Source organism: Pseudorasbora parva, chromosome 12, assembly GCF_024679245.1.
Source record: "Pseudorasbora parva isolate DD20220531a chromosome 12, ASM2467924v1, whole genome shotgun sequence".
In the NCBI taxonomy this organism is placed as follows: Eukaryota; Metazoa; Chordata; class Actinopteri; order Cypriniformes; family Gobionidae; genus Pseudorasbora; species Pseudorasbora parva.
Genome location: NC_090183.1, coordinates 28745837 through 28769773, shown reverse-complemented (window position 1 = coordinate 28769773; position 23937 = coordinate 28745837). Strand labels below are relative to the sequence as shown.

Sequence of the window (23937 nt, the reverse complement as noted above, 5' to 3'; positions counted from 1 at the left end):
TGCCCTTACACACTACAAAGGTTTTTAATTCACAAGAGGAATAAGCCCAGTGTTCAAACAAAACAAAACAGTATAAAAAGCAAAATAAAAATATAAAAAAGTACCTGGGGCACCTGTTTTTAGTCTTTACTTTTATTATATTTTAAAGGGGGGGTGAAATGCTGTTTCATGCATACTGATCTTTTTACACTGTTAAAGACTTGGATTCCCATCCTAAACATAGACAAAGTTTCAAACACTAAGTTGGACGTTTGATGGAGTATTTCTGTGTCAAAAATACTCCTTCCGGTTTCTCACAAGTTTCGGAGAGTTTTTTTAGAGTATGGGTCCGCTTGACGTCGACAGAGCGGAATGTCCTTGTATGGGCCGTACGGGCTCTTCTCCCGGAAGGGTGCGTGTGCGTGACTAGAGCGAAAGAGCAAATGCACGACCATAAACACTGCTCTCAAGGTGCAGATCCACTCGTCCGTGCAACACTTCTGTCGCGCTGCGCTCCACTTTTTTCCTATGGGTGATGTCAAACACCTTTAATGCGCCCGCACAGCATTCCAGGAAGGCGGCACTGCATTTGAACCGATTTGAACGCAGAAATGACGAGAAGTCACAACATCACGCTTCGGTCGTGTCGCAATAGTGGATCTCATGGATGCTGATTGCTGGCAGCCACTGAGAGGACATTGTTCGCCATTCGCTGTTTTCCACCGCTCCTCTGATGTTTATGTTTGAATAGTTGCAGTTGGTTCTGGTTTGAAGGACATTTCATGTTGCTCACTGCGACTTCTGGGTGTCGGTTGCTCACTGGTGGTCTCGGTGGTCTCCCTCGGGCTTGAGCTGCATGGTGGCTGAAGTTTGCACCGGGCTAGCGTCATCAGCGTCTGGCGGGATGTTGGGATGTTCCGCTTCTCGGCTGCTGAGTCTCGGCTGTGCCGCTGTTCCGCATTGCAGCCGTGGAACGGCTTGGACTTCTGCTCCGACCCCAGTGTGTCCACAGATGTTCCCGATAAACTTTGTTTGCCTCCTGCGTGGTGCTGCGGCAATACATCGTCTGAATCGTCATGAAGACTCATCATCTGGTTTTCAGCTGTCATGTCTCGACGACGTCATCAGGACACTACCTCTAGCGCTGGGAGAAATGTAATACATGGAGTGGACCACAGTGTACTGGAGCTTACAGAGACTTCCACCCTCAGCTGTTTTCTGTTCACCATCAGCTCTGCTTCTGTTCACCATCAGCTCTGTTTCTGTTCAGTTGTCTGTGTTGGTTATTCTTTTTTTTTTGTTTTTTTTGTTATTTGTTCCATTTGTTGCAAATTGAGATTCTTCAGAATGAAAAGTGCATTATAAATAAAATCTATTATTATTATTATTATTATTATTATTATTATTATTATTATTCCGGTACTGTAAAAATACCGGTATATATTTTATTACAAACGGCACGATATCATGATTTGGCCAGGATTTGGCAAGTACCCCTCATAGACTGTAAAAAAATAGGTACCCCTGGAGTTTCTCGGATTTGGCACATGTCGGTATATGCTGTTGTTCAGAAGTTCACCGCTAGATGGCAGTGCGCTACCCAAACTGACGCGAAACCGGCAAATATGTGACAACAACATAGACGAATAAAATGGATGAAGCAGTTGAATCTCATTTAAGATGCCCAAAACGAATTAATAAAGAGAGAAGTAGAAGTGAAATTTGTAATTACCTTGCTTATAAAACTGATGAAGAACCATCAAACCTAGCATCTGTCACTATCCTGACTTTAAGACTTCTTAAAGAGATCGACAGGTGAGTGCATCATTCAAAACCATCTAATTTAGAAATATATTTTCTTTTAACACTGATCAACGCACATGCATAACATAACATCAAATATCACAAAATCTCCAGCGTTCGTTTCAACCAATGACATTTAGCTAATATTTGCACATGTAGGCTACTATTACACTATTTACATTTCTGTAAGACACAACCGACTGTGTTTATGTGAATACTCACTAAAGATGGACATTTTTACATAATTTTGTGTATTTGACTGTTTAAGGAAACTTAATTTGAAATGTGCGAGCTCGTTACAGCCTTGTGTGTGTGTGTGCGTCATTGTTGGTACATGAACTCCTATCTAATGTAACAGTTATTACGAAATGCTATAAAATCGCTTGCATGTTCAAATTTGATTACCGTTAGACATCCCGAAACGAACATGAAGATGTTGAATCGGAGCATGCAGATTGCTTTAGTGTGCGATGTCTTTTGAAGCCAGAAGCAATTTGCTAATTTTGGAAAAATTTTAAAGCTACACTGTATGATATTTTTCTCCATCTAGTGGTGAAAAGGTATATGACCATCCAGTGAATAATAGTTTATATTCCTCTCAATTCTAGATTCTTTTTAACTCCTACGGTGGCCGATTTAGTCCAAGATTAACATGACAATCCCCCTCTTCACATTCGACACAGTGCCATCAACTGTTAAAAAGCGAAAGACGAAGCTTGAATTAATGAGTATGCCTATTCGAACCCCTCACCCTTATGTATTTTCAATGGCATATTATAAACTTACGAGAATACTTTATTACTTAAAGGGGGGGTGAAACACTCAGTTTCAGTCAATCTCATGTCAATCTTGAGTACCTATAGAGTAGTATTGCATCCTTCATATCTCCGAAAAGTCTTTAGTTTTATCATATTTATAAAAGAAATATGGGCTGTACCGAGTCTTTCCAGAAAAAACCGAGCGCCTGGAGGCGTATCGGGTGGGCGGAGCTAAAGAATGACAAGCGCACAAAGCGGTGACGTCCTCAAGCGTGGAGAAACCCATCTATCTCAGCTAATACAGATAATGATCCACAATCAAATCTGAGGCTGAAATAAATTGAACAGGAGAAACAGCGACATCAGGATGTCCATCTCTGTGGTATGTACTGTATTTAGGGGCCTTTGTGTGCAGTTTATGAGGACATGATTCGGTTTATGGACTATTGTATGTGACTAGACCTTAGAGGTAGCAAGCAAAACGGTTTTGCACGTCAGAGTCAGAATAGTGTAACGTTATACAGAACAACAATGGAGTAACCGTTAGCGCATTTGAATGACGAAGCACGCGATCGTATCGTTTACTGATGTTTACTCATGCGACGGTAGCCAATAGCAGAGACATTTGAAGTTGATTTACTCACCGGCATCTTCCAAAGCAGGACCGCTCCGTCAAAAACACACTTCTTTGGTATGATTTGGTGAAGTCCTGTGACAGCAGTGACCGTGGAAATCCACTTTGCGACGCGACTGAAGCGATGCCTTGAAGCTTCCTGTCATTTCTGCGTTCAAATCGGTTCAAATGCAGCGCTGCCTTCCCGGAATGCTGTGCTGAAGCGTTGAAGTCGCTCGACGTCACCCATAGGAATAAAGTGGAGCGCGGCGCGACATAAGTGTTCACGGACGACTGGATCTGCACCTGAGAGACTGTTTACAGCGTGCATTTCCTCTCTCTCCCTCTAGTCACGCGCGCGCGCACCCTTCCGGGAGAAGAGCCCGTACAGCCCATACAAGGACCTTCCGCTCTATTTAACGTCAAGTAGACCCATACTCGAAAAAAACTCGCCGAAACTTGTGAGAAACCGGAAGGAGTATTTTTAACACAGAAATACTCCATCAAACGTCCAACATTAGTTTTTGAAACTTTGTCTATGTTTAGGATGGGAATCCAAGTCTTTAAAGGTGTAAAAAGCTCAGTATGCATGAAACAGCATTTCACCCCCCCTTTAAAAGAAGTAAATATACATTAATGAGCACATATATTTTTTGAAAGAACTAAGTGTTTTTAGCTAATAATAAACTAAAAAAGTTACACAGTGTAGCTTTAATTAAATTATTTCTCTCAAGAATTTTTTCAAATTACTGATTTGATGTGATAATCTTTGTTGATTAATTTACTAATAAACATTTGTGATAATTTCCCACTTTATAAACTCAAAACTTGCATAATTGTACTCATTCCAAGCAATATACCCATACCAATATCAGACCGTGTGGTATCGATTTAATATCGGTACTTCGGTATTAAATTGTGGTACCGTACCGAAGCCAAAATTGTGGTATCGAGCCATCCCTAAAACACACACCATATGCATCACATGCTCCATTGATAAATTAACTATATATGATCGTGTTGTTTACTGATATTTACTTATGCCACAATACAACAACATAGACATTTGAAGCAGTTTTACTTACCGCCTGCTTCCAAAGCACAACTGTGAACCTTTATCGTTGGGACTGCTCCATCAAAAACACACTTCTTTGGTGACATTGTTGATTTGGTGAAGACAGCAGTGAGTGCAGTGTTTATGGGCGTGCATTTGCTCTCTCGCTCTAGTCGCTCGCGCGCGCACCCTTCCGGGAGAAGAGCCCGTAACCCATACAAGGAAATTCCGCCCTGTTGACGTCAAGCGGACCCATACTCGGAAAAAATACATCTCCGAAACTTGTGAGAAAGGACGAGAATTTTTGACACACAAATACTCCATCAAACGTCCAACATTAGTTTTTGAAACTTTGTCTATGTTTAGGATGGGAATCCAAGTCTTTAACAGTGTAAAAAGCTCAGTATGCATGAAACAGCATCCCCCCTCCCCCCATATATTTGATATATATATATATATATATATATATATATATATATATATATATATATATATATATAATGATTTTGGCATACAGCTCACATATATATATATATATATATATATATATATATATATATATATATATATATATATATATATATATATATATATATATATATATATATATGGAAGAAAAGACTATTGCAACTTCCGTCTCTTCAGACTTCAAAGAGTTTTTACACTTATTATGCTTCCGTTATGGTGGGAATAAGTGTATTTGGCACACTTTACTTTTTATTTACAATATAGCAAACAGCTTTGGTGTATTGATCACATGCAGTTAACACTAATTAGGTTTCATCAGTGTCAAAAGTGAGACGTTCTTCTGATCTCATGTAACTTACAGAAAGAAGCACACACACTACATTTGCTGTCTATAGTAGAAGCTCTAGAAATGAAGTGTTGAGACTAAAGGCAGAGCTGAGAGGTGTGAGCATGAGTGCTGCATGCTGTCCTTGGTGGAGGCCTACTGCCATGGAAACACTACAACCAGAACCAGAGTTTTGAAAATGTGTATTATTTTATTTATTCATTGGTTGTTTCTTCAACCATATAGAAACAATGTATTTAATGAACCTTAAGGAGTTAGTTCACCCCAAAATTAAAATTAACCCATGATTTACTCACCCTAAATCATAGGTGTAGCCTATGACATTCTTCTTTCAGACGAACACAATCGGAGATTACATTACCCTGGCTCTTCCAATAATTATAATTGGCATTGACTGTTTGGTCATTTTTGAAGTCCATAAAAGTGCATCTACAGGTCCTTCTCAAAAAATTAGCATATGTGATAAAAGTTGATTATTTTCTATAATGTAATGATAAAAAAATCTACTTTCATATATTTTAGATTCATTGCACACTAACTGAAATATTTCAGGTCTTTTATTGTTTTAATACTGATGATTTTGGCATACAGCTCATGAAAACCCAAAATCTCAAAAAATGAGCACTGCTAAGGTGTTCTGGAGGCCCAGGATGCTTCGATAGCGGCCTTAAGCTCATCCAGAGTGTTGGGTCTTGTGTCTCTCAACTTTCTCTTCACAATATCCCATAGATTCTCTATGGGGTTCAGGTCAGGAGAGTTGGCAGGCCAATTGAGCACAGTAATACCATGGTCAGTAAACCATTTACCAGTGGTTTTGGCATTGTGAGCAGGTGCCAGGTCGTGCTGAAAAACAAAACCTTCATCTCCATAAAGCTTTTCAGTAGATGGAAGCATAAAGTGCTCCAAAATCTCCTGATAGCTAGCTGCATTGACCCTGCCCTTGATAAAACACAGTGGACCAACACCAGCAGCTGACATGGCACCCCAGACTATCACCTGACTGTGGGTACTTGACACTGGACTTCAGGCATTTTGACATTTCCTTCTCCCCAGTCTTCCTCCAGACTCTGGCACCTTGATTTCCGAATGACATGCAAAATTTGCTTTCATCCGAAAAAAGTACATTGGACCACTGAGCAACAGTTCAGTGCTGCTTCTCTGTAGCCCAAAAGTGGCTTGGGGAATGCGGCACCTGTAGCCCATTTCCTGCACACGCCTGTGCACGGTGGCTCTGGATGTTTCTACTCCAGACTCAGTCCACTGCTTCCGCAGGTCCCCCAAGGTCTGGAATCGGTCCTTCTCCATAATCTTCCTAAGGGTCCAGTCACCTCTTCTCGTTGTGCAGCGTTTTTTGCCATACTTTTTCCTTCCCACAGACTTCCCACTGAGGTGCCTTGATACAGCACTCTGGGAACAGCCTATTCGTTTAGAAATTTCTTTCTGTGTCTTACCCTCTCGCTTGAGGGTGTCAATAATGGCCTTCTGGACAGGGTCGGGTCGGCAGTCTTGCCCATGATTGCAGTTTTGAGTAATGAACCAGGCTGGGAGTTTTTAAAAGCCTCAGGAATCTTTTACATGTGTTTAGAGTTAATTAGTTGATTCAGATGATTAGGTTAATAGCTCGTTTAGAGAACCTTTTCATGATATGCAAATTTTTTGAGATTATTAAAACAATAAAAAACCTGAAATATTTCAGTTGGAGTGCAATTAATCTTAATATATGAAAGTTTAATTTGTATCATTACATTATGGAAAATAATGAACTTAATCATTCACAATATGCTAATTTTTTGAGTAGGACCTGTATATCCATCATAACTGCTCCACAAGGCTCCAGGAGGTTAATAAAGGCCTCTTTATTGCAATTTTGGCAGACGTAGCGCAAGCGAATCTAGCTAGAATTTAGATAATAGCTAGGAAGCTAGATAATATAAAGTTTTAAATATAGATATTTTTCTTACACAAACACATCACATCGATTCAGAAGGCCTTAGTTAACCCCCTGTGGAGCAGTTATGAGGAATATAGATTAACTTTTATGGACTTCAAAAATGAAGAGTCACTGCAAATTTGCCATTATAATGCTTGGAAGAGCCAGGACATGTTTTAATATAACTCCGACTGTTCGTCTGAAAGAAAAATGTCATTTATACACATAAGATGGCTTGAGGGTGAGTAAATCATGGGACAAGTTTAATTTTTGGGTGAAAAAGCCTAACCCTTTAAAACAGTTCAGTTTGAGCCATTTCAAAATCACTCTGACTGTAATGGATATTTTTGTTGATAAATATTTGCCTCTAACAACCATTACTAAAAGATATGCACAATGGGGTTGAGGGGACATACATAGAATTTATTACATGCTCATAAAATCCCCACAGTGCACTGTATCTCTTGCATTTGTATTTAAAATGAATAACAGTCAGCATTGTCTATGAAATATAAAATTCAAGCTGGTCTATGTCAAGCACAAAATACAGAATGAGCATGAACATTTTTAAAGAGTTTTTAGATTCATTCCTTCTGCACTGCACTTTTCAGAGATCAGGCTGTTGCTAAGCAACTGTAAAATAAAGCATGAATCCTCTTAAGTCAGATAACCTCCTAACAATTGCTGTACAGTACATACTCTACACATCAGTGTTCAATGTGTATTTCTCTTAGCTGATGGCCTGTTGTTACTGTAATATGGAAAAAGTGAATGTAACTGAAGTCTAGATATTCAAGAAACGCCATTCAAACTCTCAAATATAGGACACTAGTTTTTGCCCTGTGGATAAAATCCAACAATGGCTTGAAATGTTATATGTGAGAAAACCAGTAGCTTTAAAATCAGGTCTGTTGTTCACTCTTTGTGCTCATTCTTTATTGCGGTGTGCATGTTTTACTCTTTCATTGTAAGTGTAAGTGGGCTATATTTATATGAATGCTGGTGTGTCTTATCAGTTTAATCAATCTGTTTATGACATTGTAAAGTCTATTAAGGATTATTTATGACACATTGTAGATTATTGAGCAAATTAATCAGTTTATATTGAATATGAAAATGGCTAGCCACGTTTATTTAATCACTGTCATTTTATGTAATGCAAAGCAAAGCACCTTCAAAAAGCTCAGTAGACATAATCTTTAATAGGTTTATAATAGGTGTATTTTTCTGGTGTATTTTGTGCATGATCTATTGTTGCCATGGTAATGATGACTGAGTACAGTATAATGAATATCATTGAGCGGTATAGTCTAGTGTTCTCACACCACAACATTTCTTATTTTCACACACAAATGAGACAAGCAACTGTCTAATACCTGTCAAAAGTTTGGAAACATTTTTTACTGACTTTAAAAGAAGGCCCTTATACTCACCAAGGCAGGATTTATTTAATCAAAAATTCAGTAAAACTTGTGAACAAATGAAAATAACTGTTTTCTATTTAAATATATATTTTAAAATAGAATGTTTGCTTTGTACAGGGGTACAACGGGGCTAAAAGTACACCTTAAGAAAAACGTAGCTTTTTAATACCATGTATGATTGCAGAATTTTTTTTATTTAAAAAGAGAAAAAGAAAATGGAGCAACAGATTTGTGTGAAAATAAATCATAAAAGTGGTTTATTTAAAAAAAAAACTGTATACATTTATGAGGTCGAGGGGGGACTTTTTGCCCCCCACACAGTATTGATACAAATACTTTAGCTAAAATAATGTTTTTAATAATGTTAATACTTTAGCAAAGTTTGTACTATGTTTTTTATTGATAAATAAATAATTATTTTTTGTTCAGTAAATATACACTTCAATGCATTGAAGTAGATAATAATTTACTATAGATTTGTAGATACATATTTTTTAAATATGATGGTTTCATTATAAATATGGTTATTTATCTCTAAGGTCGACATCCAAAATTAATATATATTTTTTCATCTGAATCTAACCATGTCATATCAACAAATGGAAAAGTCAGCCGCAGTTTATTATCATGTTAATTATTGTATCTTTATCCCAGACAGCAGGGGAGTCTTACCACAAATACCATACTTTTGCATTTTCTTCTATTATAATATATTCAATAACTTTGAGTGATTCTCATTTGCTACTTAAAGGTGCACTATGCAACTTTTCGTCCACTGGAGGGCACGGCGCCTATTCTAAACGGCTCGCGAGTACCGGGACTTTTATTATGACGGGACGGGACACAGTCGCCGGGCGCCCACACTTCCGCTTTTTCCGGCCAGGTAAAAACAGCTATTTTTATCATATCAAATACATTTAAGGGGCCAAGGGCTTCGGCCATCCGTCCACTCTCTTCCCTGAACAGAAATGAAGTAGTGGGCTGTACTTTCCACACGATTGACATCAGGTTCAAGTACGCCAGGTTGGCTGGTGGTTATGTTGCCCGCATACCGCCTCCCATGGCCGAGACTGGTATTACGATACCTGTCGGGCCGGGGCTAGTAATGCTACTGCTAATTAAGGTTGATATCTCTGCAGCACCATAACTTGACATTTTTTTAATGACATCATCGCCCTTATTTCTTCTCATTCTTTTGATGCGTGTAGGTCATTTTTTGGATATTTTTACCTCCATTTTTACAGATGGCACCTTTAAGTCTACAATACTGTAGGAAACATATTAGATCAAATTAGCTCAGAATCAGCGTTGTGCTGCTGCCCATGGGCCGCGATTGCATTAAGGATCAGCCAAATTTCCACGTGTATCTTCAAAAGTGGATGTTTTGGAAAGTTTTTTTTTGTCCCACTCTAGTGGTTCAGAAGAAAATAAAATCAAAAGGTGGCTTTTACCCTGTAGTGCCCTTAGCTCCATTGTACCCTTGTGTATGTGTGTGTATAAATCATTCCGCATTGTGCCGACAGGGTCACCACCGTCATGACCACCTGTCAATTTAATTTTTATATTTTAATAATAATAAAAAGCCAATTAATAGGCTCTGTTTTTGTTCATATTTTAATTTTTTATACATGACTTATAGGACAAGCATATAGTCTAGATTATGCATACATTTATTTATGAAGATAAACTTTAACACAGACTGTGGGTCACTTTTCAGGTTTCATCTTGAATGTTTGTCCAATAAATTGCAATAAGCTTGAAACAAAGTCTCAGATGTCAAATTCTGTCAATTTTATCACAAAATTCAAACAATACAATTTTGGCTCTCTTTAATGTGGCATGAGATCACTGTAACCTGTTAAAGTGAAGTGGATCGCGAGTGAACATGATCATACGGAGCACCGCACATGACGTGCAAGAAAAAAAAAGGAAATTGTGCACACTATTTACAAATTTTTACCCTCGATTTATAAACCATGTGCATAATTTACTTTTTCTTTCCCCCGATTTGGAAAATAGTGAGGATGATTTACTAAATTGTGAGGATGATTTACTACTTAGTTGCCTCGACTTGCTAAACCGTCCACATGATTTACTATTCATTCACTCGGTTTATAAATCGTGCACATGATTAAGTAAATTGTGGGAACGAATTAGTAAATTGTACGTAGAATCTATAAATTGAGGGAACAAAATTAGTAAATTGATTTAGTCTGTTCCTGCATGTCATGTGAGGGGCTCCCTACGATCATTCCTTTCTCTTCACATTACAGAACATGAAGGAACATCAGAAAATATGTTGAAAATACAGTCCAATTTACCAAAATCCGTCTCATGTAATTGCTCAATTAGTGTTTCATCCTGAAAGATGTTAATAACAGCTTGCAAACAATGCCACATAACTAAAACACACACAAACAAAAAAATTGTTGACCTTTAAATGGATAGTCAGCAAGAACACACTCGCCACCAAGTGGACAGGAGTGAGAATTATAGTTACAAGTTATAATATATCACCCTCAGTGTAATCTGTCAAAATGACAGACGGCTTTCAGATTTTTCATCTGTTTTCCTATAACTAACTGATAAACACTTATTTTTAAATATATTAGATGTTTATTTCCACTTTTCTAACATTTTCTTCATTTTTATTGAAAATAAACCTTTCCGATCTGACATGTGATGGGAAAAGGGAGTCGAGCGGCAAAAGTAAATTGCGGATTCGAGGCGGGGTCGATTTGCATCAAAACTTGATGTCATGTGTCTTACCCCTACACTATTGCCATTCTAAATGGTTCAGTGAATTCCATAATTATGTCTGGCCCAACCAGACTTTTAGTAAACAATACAGTATATTTGTACTTATGTAAATGGCATCTTCTCCAGTTAAAAGTTTCTGACTTTCCATGCATAAAACTGATAGGTCCTTAAAGGTGCAGTGTGTGGTTTTTAGTGACATCTAGTGGTGAGGTTGTGAATTGCACCCCCCTCCCTTTCAGAGCACATGAAGCTACGGTGCCGACACAGGAAAAAAAAATGTTGTCACAGAAAGAGCAGAGAGTCTGTAGAGAAGTTTTTCCATTTAGGGCTTCTGTAGAAACATGACTGTAATTCACTGTAAGGGGACACGTGGTGTATGGAGAGGGCTCATTCTAAGGTAATATGTATGTATATTATATTGCATTTCTGTCAATAGATCCTCATAAATACTACATATTGAACCTTTAACTCAGCCTGCTTGCAATCACATTCTCTATAGGGTAGGGATGCAATGTTAATCCACGGTTCAATACCTCAGTTGAGTGTTTGGTTTGGTTCGTTTTTTTGCTATTAGGCGACAGGAACAGAAAGAGGTTAAGGAGTTTTTTTTAAAATTTTTGCAATACTCTTTCTTTGTTTTACTTAAAAGACTTGAAAAACCTCACTTAAACTTAGCACTTTATAATAAAAAAAACCTTGTACATATTCCTAGTGTATTGTATAATACAAAATAAATAGACCTATATATAAAGATTTACAGTGACAGCTCAGATTTTATTATAATTAGATTAGCTACCACCTTGTGCCTTGTCCGCATTACCTCACGATTGTGCTTCAAATATAATAAACACATATAAACCATAAACACCAATATGCTCACATATCTGTTTGGCGTCTACTGAAATCATGAAGGTGCGTGAGACCCTCAAATACATAAGCTCGCTATAAACTCACGTGGCCTGTAAACACATGAGCAGGCGGTCCGATATGAATAATGTGGCGGAGAGAATAATTTAAGACATAATGCAACTTCATAACCAATCCTCGCACTCAGGACTGGAGTGAAGCGTAGGTGAACTTGTTTGATTGACGTCGTGGGAGTCCGTCCGCAGACCACCGTATGCACGCGCGCAGCCATTGCACTGAACCGCACCGACGATGCAGAGGGGATGGAGACGGTCTACAAGGAGGCACGATGGTTAATAACATAGCGAATTGTGTCGGTTTTGATTAAAAACGTGACCCGTTGCTATTTCCACTGGATGTTTTGGAAGAGAGGGAGTCGGAATTCGGTTTCTTTTTTTTTTCTTTTTCTTTTTTTTTTTTGGAAAACGTCTTTTTCTACCCTTGTTCATTCGGTCCCAAAATGAGCAAACTGCTCCATACGGTACGTACGAATTGAGTGCATGTTTTACATGTTTCTTTTGGTCTTTAAAGAACGCGTTTGACAGTGGCAGTGCTTGAATGTTCACTCATCTGCACTGAGTCGCAGCTGGTTGAAATGAAAGTACGCCTACTCAAAGTCAGCAGCAGAGCTTTGCGCATGTTGCGGCTATCATGTCTCGAATGTTCAGATCCACTTCTAATTTAGTGTTGACCCTAAAGAGTTCGGATTTTATGCTAAGTAGTAAGCTAAAAGTTAAAATGGTTGTTCGCTATCTCCCATGCAATCTATACAATCTAAATCACAATGCGTTTACTCAAAAACGCAGTGTGGGCATGTTAGTCTAAGTTCAGTTTGGCACTACTCAAGTTAATATACCCCTTTAAATGTGTATGCAGGTGTTATTGTCCACCAAAAGGCAGAAGTTGATCAACTTTTCAGCAAATTGTAATTCAGCAACTTGTCAGAAATGTATAGAATACAGGCTAAAGTGGGACGTTTTAAGGTAATCTCTCATTTGACTGTTTTTAAAATATCATCCAAAATGGCTGCATTAATGTCAACCCCTTATAGTTTGATTTATTTTTTTAAATATTCACTGTAGTGAACTGAATTTTATATATATGTGCATTATATTGAATGTGTAGGGGACCTGTAAAATGTTTAGTGTATTGTTGGAGTTACACAGGACAAAATTATGAATCACCTTCAGAAAATAGGTGACATGTTAAATGTCCCATGATGGTTTCGAGGTTTGAAAAGTCTTGTCAGAATTTACAGCCTCTTTATTTTGAGAAATCATTTTTTGAAACTCGGTGGGAGCAATTTGATTGTTCTGTTGTGCTAAATGTTGAAGTGGGCACATTTAGCCCACCTAATGATTTGTAAAATTAAAAAAAGCAAAATGGTTTAATATGCAGGTTATTGAATATTTTCCCAAAGTTCTCTGAAAGGGCAAACCCTGAAAGTGGGCGAATGATATGGAGTTCACAGTAATCACGACTTTGAATTTTAGTGCCTGTAGATTGTCTACAAATCATTTTATCAAAAAAGGTAAAAGCTGCAGGTTTGTGTCTAATTTTGGTTGCATGTATAGGGCAGATTTAGATTTATACACAGAATCAATTTGGTCACAGAACAAATTTTCTTTGTATAGTTTAATGCACATTTACTAATGCACATTTAGGATGTACTTATAACATCCTCATTCTCCATATACACCGTTTGAAATGATAAAAAGGTGGTTTAAAGACTTACAGTCAATGCCTTTGAGAGGCTCATCACTCCCTCACAAGGTCACCAAATCCTTGGAATGTTTTCCTCTAGAAATCCATCTGAAACCATCTTGACTGGGCAGCAGGCCAACAAGAGTCAGCTGAATTATCTGGGTCTCTCATGTTAGAAAGAGCAGAAAGAAAGAGACTAAAGTACCAGTAAAAACGTCCCCATTGTTTCAGAATCAAGAAAACCTCTTTTTAATGTTTAATAGTTGGGTGAGTCACAATTATTCATTGCCATGCATCATTAAAATGTATTAATTTTAATGCGCACACGGGTTCTTTTGAGGCTGCTGCATTTTTTGGAGTTTATGATGATGATTTCACAATTAATGATACATAAACAGACCTGGTTTGAAGGAAGCAACAGTGCAGGAAATGGATCGTCTTGATAAAGCCAATCAGATTAAAGTAGGTCTTCTGTCAACTAGGTCACCCCGACCTACATACGCTTGTCCCATGGAAAATACTCAGCTTTTTTAATCATAATGTATACCATGATAGGGCAAGGAATGACGTTTATTAAATTCACAACATACTAAATAATTGGAGTGGTGTGAATTACCAGTACAGATCAGTCCATTCAGTCCACACTGGTTTGGTAAAAGACGTTTTAGGGGATGTAACCCAAATCATTGTTTAGTTAGAGGTATTTATCAATAAAGTCTGTATAGTATATTGTAAATACATAGTGCATTGAGTGGCATTACGATATGGCTGAAGTGTTTTATGGTAAGAAACAAATGCCATTTTACAGTTGATCTTTAAATAAATGATTTGTTGCATGAAATTTTGGAGCATTTGTTCCCAGTTTGTTTTATTCAGTTAAATGCTACTACTCTTCAAGCATTTTTAAGCATGCGGATTCACATTTAGTTTCGGGATTTCTACTGAAGTTGCTGGATTACATCATGCCATGCTCTTTTAAGTCTTTACTCTCTATATCTCTCATACACACACATTTTCTCACTAGTGGTGTGGAGAATGGAGGCAGCCAGAGCTGGCACTTTAATTCCATGGTGCTTTTTCCTCTTCATATCTGTCAGCGGGTCGCTGCATAATTAGCTGCAGATATCTGCACAGGTTTCCATGGTGCAGCATCATCTCTGTGTGAAAGGCCTGCCTACACATAAACACTCTCTCACACACACACACACACACACACATACACAGCAGAATGCTGGAGGTTTAGCACTTTATTATAATTATCGCCTATTATTGCAGATCTGGAACATCCTTACTCACTATGTGACTTCACAACTAGGAGCAAAGCAATGCATCTGCCGTCTTCTCAGTGGACATAACGGTTATTTGTTGAAGTGTTTGTTGAAGTGTTACTTTCCCATCTGTTGTGTGTTGTGCTGTGGTTTGCTGGTCATGGAAACACCCACAAGTTGTCACCTTTTGAATCATCGCTGTAGGTAAGAATGTCTGCGTGATGCATAATTTTCAGCACTTGCAGTGTAATCGCTGTTCCTCGATGACTTGTGATCTACATTGCTACGTTGAGGTTATGAAGAAGCGATATTTGCTCTTTCTGATTCTCGTTCTGTCTGTCTGTCATGATTCTCTGTACACTGGCAGAAAAGACAGTTTTTTCGGCTTTTCAGCCTACAGACAAGGTTTCATTTCGGTGTTGTGTGGGCGTCTGCAGTGTAAGAGCTTACTCTGCGGAGAGAGAGGCAGAGAGTGGGGGCTTCCAGTTGTGCTCCACTGCAATGGCTGACTGAGAGCGGCCCCTGCTGTGTGTGAGAAGGGTGACTGATAGCTGAGGGAGATTTCTCAGGAGCTGAGTAAAAGTTATTCAGCATGCTTATCCACCCAGTCAGTCATTCACTTTCTACCTGCAGGAAGGGAAAAGCTGCTGTATAGCTGTGTGGTACGAGACCGGGGAGACAAAGACTTCCCTGGGGAAAGTTCCAATATATGAATTGATTTTACAGTTTAGTGTGTTAACATATGGAACTTTATTTTAACTTTATTGACAACCAACCAATACTATTTATGATAAGAATTTGGTTTAGTTTTCAATTCTTACTATGAACTTTGCTTATTAGCATGCATATTACGGGTATTGGCTGTTTATACTTATAAAGTACATATTAATGCCTTCTTCTGCATGACCTGTGTAAGCGCTCTGTGAAAAGCGCCATTGATGTATTTTTACAACATGTTTGTGAAGCGCTGATCATAGTAGCCAATCACAGACATATTTGATTAGTGTGTGAGCACAATGGCCAGTCAGAGGTGTTTACAATTCCGCTCAACAGCGCTCAAATCGTCACATTTTTAAAATGTCAGTACCGATTTGCTTTCGCAGTCGGTACTTTTGTAAACACTAGTCTGGTGATAGCCCGACAAGGGGTTACCATCATTTGAGCACAGATATAGCCCATGGTAAATGATATTGCTGTCCTCATTCAGCAAGTGCTGTGCTGTGCTAATGCTGCCAAAACACTGTAGCCATTTAGCAAGGTGGCATTTATTGATTTGGCTGGTTAAAGCTAGTCAAGTTTCCACTACGGAAAATTTGAGATTACATGATAATTTTAAGTTAAATGCATGAATTAGCTGACTCTAATATTTCAAGTTCAGAGCAATTAAACAAATGTATGATAACCAAATAATAATCTGCAAGCTCTGCTTACTTAAACTTAAAATGCCTCAACTGACTGCCTACATTTTTTGGAGTTTTGCCAACTTATTTGGGTTTACAACGTAGTGGACAGCACTCTGACATGTGGTGGTCGTACAAGTTATCAAGTTAATTTATCAAGTTAAAAAAAAAAAAAACTTTTTTAATTAGTTTGTATGTTTCCACCACTTTGACCAATTTGTAAGGATTTGTGGACCAGTTGCAGACATCATTAATGGTATTGGCAGGGTAATCAGCCAATCACAGTGCTGCCTTCTTTCACGTGACTTTTTTCTGTATGCCCTTGATATGCACTTATGGTCTTTGTTGTGTCTGTGAAGTTCAATAGACCTTAGGGTGTCCCATTTGTCATTTTATGTTTCAGAAGTATGTTCATGAATGCCACATGTGCCCTCTATACGCCCACACTGGTGTGAATTGCAAGATTTTTCCCTACAATCCATAAAGTAATGTTTGACTCTGAGAATGCAAGTATACTTTACGTACACTTTGAATATCTTGCATTAAAATACTGATTTTTTGTAAAGTGAGCATACTATGCTTACTAACATTGATATTAAATATAATGATTTATTAATTATAATATATTAATAATAATATTTAATTATGTTTATTATATCAGTAAGTCTCATGTGATATGCAAGTAAATATGTTAATTGATTTGTAATGTATACTATGAAATACATTTATTTTAATACATTTTGGTTTAGATTATTTTCACTAGGAGAGACTAATTGTGGACTTGCATTAAGCTTGAGGGCAAAAGAACCCACAATCTTCTAATTCACTGTTCCTTATTAAAACAGTCTGGAGGCAGGATGACCGTGGGAGGAGAGAAGAGATTGAGGGGATGTGATTGGAATACACAGTGATTCCTGATTCCCCCCCACCACCACCTTATTTCTCTGTCACTTTATCTTATTCATCATTTGTATTCCAAATGAAATGCACATCTTCTCACACACAATTGCTGACACAACATAACCTGTGAAGATTCACACGTCAGCTGGGCAGATCACATATTACTCAAATATTCATAGATCTTTTTAAAATTCACAAGCTCTTTGGTTATCCTCAGAATCTTTGGCTGGGGGGGGGGGGGGTGTTTTTTTTTTCTCACACAAGTGAAGGTCACAAGACTGTAAATCCACATTGTATGGTTGGATAGTCTCATCTACTAAACGGAAACTCCATGCAAAATTGTAATGTAAAGCTGATGGTACATATTACATAATAAGACATTTGAGGCTGTCACTCAGAAAATACTCAGGGATTGCTGTTCTTGGTTTCATTCAAGTTTTGAACTTGAAACCAAGCTCTTCCATTTTGGACAACAAGCCAAATCCATTTACTTGTACTACCATTTAAAAGTTTATAATGAAATCACAATGTATAATTTTTTAACTATTTATTTGTATGATACAGCTGCAAATACGTATTTGAACACCTGACAAAATCAATGTTAGTATTTGGTACAGTAGCCTTTGTTTGCAATTTTAGAGGTCAAACTTTTCCTGTAGTTTTCCACCAGGTTTGCACACACTGCAGATCTTCTCTAGATCATTCAGGTTTCTGGCATGTTGCTGAGAAACACCGAGTTTGAGCTCCCTTAAAATACACCTTGGTTATCCTGGCTGTGTGCTTTGGATCATTGTTATGTTGGAAGACCCAGCCTCAACCCATCTTCAATGCTCTAACTGAGGGAAGGAGGTTGTTCCCCAAAATCTCGCAATACATGCCCCCAGTCATCCTTTCCTTAATACAGTTCAGTCGCCCTGTCCCATGTGCAGAAAAACACCCCCAAAGCATGATGCTACCACCCCCATGCTTCACAGTAGGGATGGTTTTCTTGGGATGGTACTCATCATTCTTCTTCCTCCAAACACGTTTAGTGGAATTATGACCAAAAAGTTCTATTTTGGTCTCATCTGACCACATGAGTTTCTCCCATGACTCCTCTGGATCATCCAAATGGTCATTGGCAAACTTAAGACAGGCCTGGACATGCGCTGGTTTAAGCAGGGGAACCTTCTGTGCCATGCATGATTTCAAACCATGACGTCTTAGTGTATTACCAACAGTAACCTTGGAAACGGTGGTCCCAGCTCTTTTCAGGTCATTGAGCAGCTCCTTCCGTGTAGTTCTGGGGTGATCTCACATTTCTTAGGATCATTGAGACCCCACGAGGTGACATCTTGCAGGGATCCCCAGTCTGATGGAGATTGACAGTCATGTTTAGCTTTTTCCATTTTCTAATGATTGCTCCAGCAGTGGACCTTTTTTCACCAAGCTGCTTGGGAATTTCCCCGTAGCCCTTTCCAGCCTTGTGGAGGTGTACAATTTTGTCTCTAGTGTCTTTGGACAGCTCTTCGGTCTTGGCAATGTTGGTAGTTGGGCCTTTACTGATTGATACTGACTGCATGCAGGAGATATAATAAAAACAGATGCAATCCCATAGAAATATCATGTTAGTGATATTTGTCATTTGTCATTTGAATATTGTCATTGATCGACAATTGTTTGTAGCATGATACATAATGCACTGCTGCAGTTTATATACAATATATATATATATATATATATATATATATAAAAGACATGTGCCGATTTTCGATAATGCGATTTATCACGATAATGAATATGCACAATATTGTTATCGTGGGCACTTTAAAATATCGTAAATAATAATTTATTAACAATTAATATTTTTTTTTTATAATGCACTCAAGAATACTTTGCCCATCAACCGTATAAATGCTCAACACCGCTGTTCTGCGTCAAATGGACGCGCTCAGATGTAAACAAGCCCAACGTGCGTTTGCACATGACTGAATGGGTGAAGGAGACGCGCTGCTGAAGTGCCGCTCAGTGACAGCAGAGGGCACTGATGGAACGGAAGAATGCAACGGTTACCCTGGAACGCCGCAAACAAAAGCATCCGCGCTAGTGAAGAAGTTTTTAAAACAGCCATTCGTTTTTTGTAATCTCAATGTTCATCACAGCACCTAATACTTAATACTTAAAGACTTAATAGCCTATTTATTTTCAAGCTTAAACATTTTTATGTTTTAATCTGGACTACAACATGCCCTAATGATTAGAACTGTTCTAATTATTTGTTATTGTTCAGTAAAACTTTGAAACATACGACTTCATTAGTTGTATTATTATTAGTTCATATGTTAATTCATTATTACCAAACTGACAATGAAAAATACTTATAAAGAATTAATTATTCGAAGTAATCTTAATTTCTTAGTTACTGTTTAATAACATTAAAATCAAAATCAAAATAACATTTTTAATGGACCTAAGATAAAACTAACAATGATCAGTATTTCTTAACTAACATTACCAAAAACTTATACTTTCTATAACAAATGTAGCTATTGCTCAATCTTAGTTAATGCATTAAATAATGAGACCTTATTGTAATTTACTACCTGTTGTTCTTTATAGCCTAATTCTTTTGCACTTTAATCTGTTTGAAAATTGTACTTTTACAGCTCTGAAAAAAATCAAGAGACCACTTAACATTGATTTCACGTAATTTTTTTTCCAGAGCTGTATATATTTTTGGTACATTATTGTAATTAAACATTCAGTTATACTAAAATAGTTCTTAAAGCTGTTATGCTATGTCAACACTTTTTTTTGCAACATATTTCAATATCGTGATAATATCGTGTACCGTGATAAAACGTGAGCAATTAATCGCAACATGAAAAATTTATATCGGCACATGCCTAATATATATATATATATATATATATATATATATATATATATATATATATATATATATATATATATATATATATATATATATATATATATATATATATATAATTTAGCGGCAAGACATCAGATTCATTGTCAAAATGCAATGACAAATTATTTTTCTCAGCAATACATATAATTTGTGAACATATTTTCAAAAGCTATGACCAGTTATAAAGCCTTTAGTAACATCAGAGCATCTAGTAACAGCTATAGTGATCAAGAATACATAAATTTAAATATTGTCAGTGTGAATGGGACTTAAAGTACCATGAAATCAAAATGGACAATTATTGTTATTGTTTATGTGTTTACTGGCACAATTGCAAAACACAGCACATACTATAAGTCACAATAGGTAATAAAAGACCATTGCAACCTCAGTTTCATGCTGACTGTTGTAAAACTAAAAACCAAAAGAATATTGTAATACCCACCAGGTATGCTAGACATTTTTTGCAACCATACTGAAATTAGGTTGATCTGTTATAGCCCTAGAAGGCAGACACATCCTGCGTTGACTCAACTCCCAGAGCCTCTGAATAAACTGGGCCACAATCTCTCACCGTTGCCTGCTGGTCAGGCAGTGTCACAAGCTGACATTGTTCAGTCTCTGCCCTGGTGGTGAAAATGTGTTATTTCCAGTGGGCTTTGCAGAAATTCTCATTATTTCATTGCTTAAACTAGAGAGACACATTATGTCCTGTTTCTATTCGCAACTGCAAAATGTTTGACTGACACTACTATTATATATAATGTCTCAATAATATAAAATCTAAAAATTTCAATTTATAGAAAAATGTTGTGAAAATGCTACAGTGATTATTTAAAATTACATGTTACTGTAATTTACTGTCAAATGGTAGCCTAGAAATCTAGATGCACCCTAGCAGCAGCAAATCTAATCTGCCGCGAGTATCATCTAGCAACTCTCAATACACTTCTGAGCTGTAAAAACCAAACTCTGGTCAGGCCAATCACATCGTGTACAGAGTCGGTAGGCGGGGCTTAACATAGGGCTGGACAATAATTCAATATCAATATATATCGCGATATAATTTTTTTCAATAACGGTGATATGATTTTTAAACACATTTCCGATATTTCGATATGACTGACGTTCAGGGCGCAGCCATCAGAAAGAGCAGAACACGATTGGCTTCTTGCGTGATGACGTACACCACGGACACGCAGCCAGTGCTCAGCAGTAGTAGGCTGATAGATCAAACGCGGCACGTTAGCTACAAAGAGAGTTTCCCTGACCGCAACACAAATGTGACTGAACGAGCTTCCACAAGTAAGGAGAAATAAATAGTTGATAAGAGAAGAAATACTAACTTTCTTTAGTGGCGTGGAAGTGGTTCGGCTATCTAAAGCACTATTCGCACGGGATTAGTAGGCTATTATCTAGGGACCTCTGTGATTTAGAAATTACTCCCCACATCTGAGTTTTGCGTGGCGCATTCGCACGGGATAAGCAAAGCCTGTGATTTTACTCGAATTTACTGACTTCTCCCGGATATGATGTCAAGACTTCGTTATATAGCTGTATGAAATCATAAACAGGCATCGATATCGTTTTGATTATTTTACAGTAGCTTAATAAATAAATATAATTTTGTTCAGTTAGTGAACAGACGCCATGAACTGAGCTCAGACCAGCGGCAGGAATCAGATTTAATTTATCACGAGTGAGAAGCTGACAATAGCCTACGGCGGAAGATTCAGTTTCAAGACTAAATGTAAAAGCGCCTATTGAAACAAGATTGTCATTGTATTATACTGTTCTGTTATGATTTTCATTAAGAACAGTATTGATGTTGGTATTAAACACACCATTCAATCAGATTACTCTCAAATTGATACTCATTCTAAAGTGAAAGTATAATCCGTGTGGGCGCGGCTGCACGGGAATTCATAACGGTGCGCATTATGAATGCAGACTTTATTCTTCGTGAAAGATAAAGATAGAAATGCTCACAGGAAGAAAAAAAGCTTGCTAAAATTATATACAATCCGCCTAATCCTGGCCAAATCACAGAGATGTCGATTCGCACGGGACTAATGTTATCACAGGACCTCGGTGTTCAGCGAAATATGGTAGGTCATTTGCAGGGGAATTTTTACTTTACAAATTACAGACATGGCCAATTCGCACGGGATTAAGATCACAGACATTCTCTGCAATTATTACAAATCACTAGAGGTCCCCAGATAATACGAATCCCATGCGAATGGGGCTGATATTAAACTTCAGGTTTCAGTGTGCTGCAAAATGTGCCGGAGAGGTGCCGGGTGTAACAATACATCGACATAGATGCATCAATCTAATGTCTAACAATACGATGCCAAGCGTTAAAAATAATCCATGTAGACTATTTATGTAAGAGGCAAGTGGCACGTTTGTTTGAATACTTTCCACATTTGCACACAATGTCATGTATTAACACCAATGCGTTCATTCTCGTTTAAATTACCTTTCAAAGCTTGTGAAAGACGGTCAGACATGGCTTCACGAAAATGTATCATTTTCTCCTGTTTAAAGCCTTGCAAAAAGCAGCGTGCACTCATCTCAAACAGAGCACAAATAGGCCACTGAATTGAGTCTTCTTTTATTTATTTTTTGTGCATCAGTAGATAAAGGTCTATAGTTTTGCATAAAAGGAGAATATAGCGCTATTAATCGTTCTTCACTGACATTTAAAACTTAAAAGAAAATGCTCAATAAACTGCGTCTGCGAAGTGAGAGTCTTATGTTTATTTGACGGTGATTTCACATTTCTTGTTCGTATAAAGGCTAAATACAAATAAAAGGTGAACATTAATTTATTTGTACTGTTTTTATTTCTAAAATATTATATAGTTTTATAGGAGGAGGTTTCATAGACTTGGCAAATTAATTTTTCAGAAGTTTGTAGGTACAGAAATCCCTTTTGGCAGTTCTTGGTAGTTTTTCTAAAGCTTTTATATAGTTCATATCGATATCGAAATTATATCGTATCGACCAAAATTAAGAAATATATCGTGATATAAATTTTGGCCATATCGTCCAGCCCTAGCTTAACATAATGACGGCCGAGTTGTGCTTGCGTGCTCCTAGTAAACACAGAAGCAGACGAATGGCGCTCTTTCGAATGGGCTTTGACCGCGACTCTGGAAGAATTGGACTTGAGCTTTTCTCTGAGAAAAGAACAAAGAACGGCACTGAAGTCATTCTTAAGAAGGGAAGATGTGTTCGGAGTTTTGCCGACCGGATACGGCGAAAGTTTAATGATCAGCTAGCTCCGCTTCAGCTTCGTTGTTGTGGTTGGTTGTAGCGCTATCCTATTGTGTGCTGAGAGAGTTTGAAAGACAACCGTTTATACCGCCCCTCGGATTGAGCCCTGTCAATGGTGAGTTTCCAGACCAAACATTTTGATGTGGGTCTGGCTTGTCAGGCTAGTCAAATGCATGTGTTTTGCAAATAGTTTATGTGAAAACAGTATAAGGACATTCCCAGAAGTCCCTACCTTTTTAAAGGGGTGATGAATTGAGGAATCAACTTTTCCTTGAGCTTTTGATATATAAAAGGTCATGGTAATATAAGAATATGATCCTAATATTAGGAATGAGTGGTTGAACTTTATTTTTAATGAAGTTCCAGCTCACATGGGGAAGACATGTTCACTTCTGTTCACTGCGGAATCGTTTGTAAACAAATCTCTG

At 37.6% G+C, this 23937-nt stretch overlaps 1 protein-coding gene across 2 annotated transcripts in view; it reads left to right on the top strand.

Annotated features, from left to right (window-relative positions):
- Positions 1-12140: 12140 nt before the first annotated feature.
- Positions 12141-23937, top strand: part of lrrc7 (leucine rich repeat containing 7) — a 160536-nt gene continuing 148739 nt past the window's right edge. For both annotated transcript variants that reach the window (XM_067459744.1, XM_067459743.1), the window contains exon 1: positions 12141-12522. The gene's annotated coding sequence lies outside the window, so the exon portion shown is untranslated. The remainder of the gene's footprint in view (positions 12523-23937) is intronic.